Here is a 5,314-nt window from a genome sequence, read left to right as displayed (position 1 = left end):
ACTACAATTCTGCTGTAACGCTTGTTGTAATCTGAAAAACAAAGCAAGAACAGACAAGTCAGGGATGGCAGACTTCACCCCCTTACCCATACACACGGGGCAGTCAGAGATGGCAGACTTCACCCCCTTACCCACACACACAAGGCAGTCAGAGATGGCAGACTTCACCCCCTTACCCACACACACAGGGCAGTCAGAGATGGCAGACTTCAACCCCTCATCCACACACACAAAGCAGTCAGAGATGGCAGACTTCACCCCCTTATCCATAATCAAAAATAGCAGCACTAAGGCACATTTTTCTACAATACAGGAGGAACTATGGTTTTATTGCTTTTACCTACAATAGAAAAAGAAAGACAAAAGAAGGACAGAGATGGCAGACTTCACCCCTTTACCCATAGAGTTGATAATCATAGAATCACAACCATACAGACATACAGACAGACAACCCAAAAACAATATTTGAAACCCTTAGGAAAACACAATCATGGAAAACATCCAAAAGCTTCCTGCCATGAGGGTGCAGTATTGCATCAGTCCAACAGGGGGCACTTTTGAAAGTTGTGCTGATCATGAAAAAAAGACTCAATATGCAACACTGCTGTATGACATAGTACATGCACAAAACATTAGGCCACACCAATTTGATTTGTTGCTTCTCAGATTTTTTCAGAGAAAATTAAGTGACAGGTGAAAAAAGGAAAATAAACAGACCTAGGGCCACACCAAGTTAATTTGTTGGTTCTCCGATTCGCCTCTGGACTTCATTTTTTTCTGATTTGCAAAAAAAAAAAAGATTCTGGTTCTGAATCAACTCAAATATGCTCAAATTTTGCAACAAACAGTTGAGGAAAGTCCTTTTCTTCCTAGTTATGGGTTCACCACACCACGAAGTGGTGTGGTGAAACCATATTGCTTTTTCTGATGTTTCTTCTTCTTCTTCTCCTCCTCCTCCTTCTCCTCCTGCCATTTTTTAAATGGATTCAGCTTCTTCATTTTAGGGCCCAAGGTCCTGAAATTTGGTATGGAGGTACAGTGGGCAAATACCCCTAGGCGTTTTTTAAATTATTGTGATACAGGCTTTTAGAATGGTTTTATTTGAGTTTTTTGGCTGTGTTATAGCAAATGTATTACTGTGTTAGGGTGCCTTGTTTACCACGTTTGGACATGAGTCATCACAATGGAATGCAGGGCATCAACCAATAGGCATGCAGCTTTCCTCTATACTTCTTGCTGATTGGCTGTTGGGATTTAACTTGATTAACACCTGCACAGAAGCATTTCCATACTGACAGTATGTCTGTATTCAAGTGTTTTGGTAGGTATTTCAAGCTTTCCTGCTCCAGCAGTGGAATGCCGGGCATGGACGTTTTTTTTTATTTTGAAAATCAACAGTTTGCATTATGCAATTAAAAATCCTAACCAATAAAGTAGGGAATAGCTATCCAACTGTTGTTTTAGTTGTATTTTACTTCATATTATAGTTATATCAATGTAAATCATTGTTTTCACTTGTGTTTCCCATTCTTTCCCTGCCATGTCGTAAAATGTGGTGAACCCATCGCTGTATTTGCTCCAAAGCAAATATTGGCCTTTCTAGTTGTTACAGTTTTTCCATCTATCAATGCACTGGTTTGATTAAAAGTTCACAAGTAGTAGGGGATATGCTACCTGAAACGTCTGACACTTTCCAAAATCATATCCAGTTGCTTCAGTAACTGTATTTTGGCGTATAATAATTAAAATAAATCTGTACTCACCACTACTCAACAAGCTTGTCTGGGGAGGGTTCACTAACGCTGCTCCTCTCAGTCTACAACCAGTTATATGTCCCACCTAGATTCCCTACTCGATCAGTTAATGCACAGTCCCTCGAAGGTTTCAGCTACAGCAGCTTCTAACAAGTTTCTACGCGATGCCTTTTAACTTCTTGCGATGATGAATGACTCCTGGAGTCGAAAGCTCGTTAATCTGTGCTTCGTTAATGCTCAGGGATGTAATAATCGTTCGCGGGGAGTTCCAAGAGTTCCTTAATGTTCTGCGATGTAATAATATCGTCGGCGGTAATTCCCTCCGAGTTTTCGAGGACTCAGAAGTGAGGTTGATGCGTCAGTTTTCTAACCAAACGAAATCCTGCGTAAAGTCTCCAAGGACTGAAGCAGATATCAGCACTCAGCACTTCGTTACTACACTAATCAGCTGGCCTCGTAAGTCAGCTAATTAGTCGATTCCGTACGGTACAGTTATGTAATAGTGTCTGGTGCTTGTTGAAGACGCTAGCGTATCCAAACAGTCCGTAGTGAAACTCCCAGAGATTGTGGCAATGTCTCGACGATGTTGCAAAACTCGCAGCGATTGTGGCAATGTCTAATGATGTTGCAAAACTCGCAGAGATTGCGGCAATGTCTCGACGATGTTGTTGCAAACTAGGCAGCTTCCACAGACTTGGTAAAATGCCAGTTTTTGCCTGCAGTTAGATGGTATCAGTTTTCAAGGTCACCGTACTTCCTGTTGATATATTTGAAGTAGCTGCTGCAAAACTGCAAGAGTTCGTGCCACTGTCTAGATGATATCACACTCTTCTGGCTTGTTCCTGTTGATATTTTTGCCTCGGCAACTTTTCACACACAGAAAAAACTTTACGACTTTCTTCTAGCAGTCAGATGATGTTCAAAACTCCTTGGTTCCTGTTTTTTTTCCTTAGCTACAAACAGTGAAACTGTAAGAGACTTGCCAGAGTTTTGATGGTGTCCTGTCTTCTTAAGCTGGGTTCCTGTTGAACTTTTTGCCGTAGCTACTGAAGTTTCCACAGAAGGGAAAACTACAGTAAGACTTTGATCCAAAAGTCAGAGGGTATGGAAAACTCCCGGGGTCCTGTTTTTTTCTGTAGCTACAAAATTTCTTCCAACAGTGAAACTGTAAAAGACTTGCCAGGATTTTTGATGATATCAGCACTTCTAGCTGGGGCTCCTGTTGGTATTTTTGCCGAAGCTACGAAAGTCCTTCCACAATGACACTGTAAGCAATGTGCCTGGAGTTTTGAAGATATCTGCTCTCTAGCTGTGAGATATATTTTTGCCTTAGCTTATTCCACACACAGTGAAGCTGTAAAGGATGTGCAGGGGGTTTTGAAGATATCTGCTCTTCTATCTGTGTGCCGGTTGATGTATCTTTGCCTTAGCTTATTCCACACACAGGGAAACTGTAAGAGATGTGTTGGGAGTTTTGATGGTATCAGCACTTCTAGCTGTGTGCCTGTTGATATACTTTTCTCGAAGCTGTTTTTCCACAAACTTTAAGATACTTGCCCGGAGTTTTTATTTGATGGTATCTTCTCTTCTAGCTCGGTTTCTGATGATATTTTTGCCGTAGCTGTGAAACTCTTCCCACAATGACACTGTAATCGATTTGCCTGAAGTTTTGATGGTACCCTCTCTTCCAGCTCAGTTTCTGACGATATATTTTTGCCCTAGCTCCTTTCCACACACAGTGAAACTGTATTAGAGATGTGCCAGGAGTTTTGATGGTATCTTCTCTTCTAGCTCAGTTTCTGATGATATATATTTGCCCCAGCTACTTTCTACACACAGGAAAATTGTGAGAGTCTCTGCAGGTATACTTAAAGATGAAATCAGCACTTCTGGCTAACTTCTTAAGTAGTCGTGATGAACGTCTTGGCAGCAGTGAAGACTCCTCGGGTGAAGATGATTCGGCCCGTTCCTTCAGTCTTGTCTTAAGGAGATTTGGATCGCTGATGAGACAAGTCGTGATAAGTGTCTTGGCTGCAGAAACTCCTCAGGAGAAGTGAAGATGATTCAGGTCGTTCCTTCAGTCGTGTCTTAAGGAGACTTGGACTGCTGATGGGACAATTTCCCCAAAATCTTCAGACGTCTTAAAAGGACGAAGATCTTACAAGGAACTGACGTTGATTGAGGAGTCCACAATCTTAAAGAAGCTTCCGTTTCCTTCTGGGTAATCTCAAGACGCTCCCTGATAATCCTTGAGAAGTTTGGGCCAGTTTCTTAATAGATTCTCTTCTTAAGAAGCTCAGGAGGTTTTACTCGGACCGTTTCAGATCTTAGACAATCCCGGAGTTGGAGAGAAACGGATTTCTTTAAGGAAAAATCCCTCCTGTAAGACTTTAATGTTAACTGCTGGGAGAAACTTTCCCAGGGCAATTTCCTCGGCTCAAAGTTAAGAGTTCCTCCTTCTGTTGAATCTCGACTTTCTGTCCAAAAAAAATTAGTGACCAAACAAAGTTTGTCAGTGCTTTGGTCAGACCTTCCTTCCACACACGAGTTTTCCCAACACAGATGGAGCAATCTGAAATGTTCCACAGGTAGGCTTGGAGGGTTGCTGCTTTTATTTTTTCCTCAGTGCTGTTGGAATTAGCTGCTCCCTGCCTTTGGAGATCACTGTTTGGTCTGAGAGTACTGTCCTGCTGTGATGTTGTCCTTCTGATGCACTCAGGAAGTGGTGATGATGTTGTCTCTGGTAAGACTCCTCCTGTTACATCCTTGGGAAACTGTTGATTATAGCTTCAGCAATGTGGAAGACTCAGGGGCCTGCAGGGATGATGACTAGTCTGGTAACTTCAGGTGAAGATGAGTTGGTCTTCAGATGCTGTAGTGGAGCTGTTGCTAGGGAGAGGCTGTTGCTAGGGAAAGGATGTTGCTATGGTGATGCTTTTGCTAGGGAGAGGCTGTTGCTAGGGAGATGCTGTTGCTAGGGAGATGCTGTTGCTAGGGACAGGATGCTGCTATGGAGATTCTGTTGCTAGGGAGATGCTGTTGCTAGGGTGATGCTGTTGCTAGGGAGAGGCTGTTGCTAGGGAGAGGCTGTTGCTAGGGAGAGGCTGTTGCTAGGGTGATGGCTGCTAGGGGGGCTGTAGCTCTGGATCAGAAGTCAGGAGTGGCTCTGAACATCACCTGGAAAACAGCAGATGGACAAAGTAAATAATGAGCACCACGACAAAGAACTGATGCACATCTAATATGCAACAAAAGTGTGCAAAGAATACATGATATACATGCTGGTGTGTTACGCCACCAAAGAGCAGTTATAACAGCTTTTCAGATACAATTACAGATATGCACAGTGCACATGAACGAAGAAAGAAAATACAAAGTATTACACAATATACAGTGAAGAAAGAATGCGTATCTGAAATGATACCAAAGTTTGTAAGTTCTTTGCAGAGAGCTATTGTGAAGTTTGTTGGCTCTAAGCAATGCCAGCTGTACTAATGTGTAGCATGTATTTAAGCTAAGCTATTCTGAAGTCTGACTTTCCCAAATCCTGTCTCGATTGA

General features: G+C 42.4%; 1 protein-coding gene across 1 annotated transcript in view; it reads right to left on the bottom strand.

Moving 5' to 3' along the window:
* The window catches only part of LOC109467666 (acid-sensing ion channel 1-like), an 8,432-nt gene extending 6,178 nt beyond the window's left edge, over nucleotides 1–2,254 (bottom strand). The window contains exon 1 of the mRNA XM_019765709.1: nucleotides 1,764–2,254. The gene's annotated coding sequence lies outside the window, so the exon portion shown is untranslated. The remainder of the gene's footprint in view (nucleotides 1–1,763) is intronic.
* Between the last annotated feature and the right edge of the window lie 3,060 nt (nucleotides 2,255–5,314).

The sequence above is a fragment of the Branchiostoma belcheri genome, unplaced genomic scaffold, assembly GCF_001625305.1.
Source record: "Branchiostoma belcheri isolate BF01 breed outbred unplaced genomic scaffold, Haploidv18h27 scaffold187, whole genome shotgun sequence".
Taxonomy (NCBI): Eukaryota; Metazoa; Chordata; class Leptocardii; order Amphioxiformes; family Branchiostomatidae; genus Branchiostoma; species Branchiostoma belcheri.
This window is presented reverse-complemented; position numbering and strand designations above follow the sequence as displayed.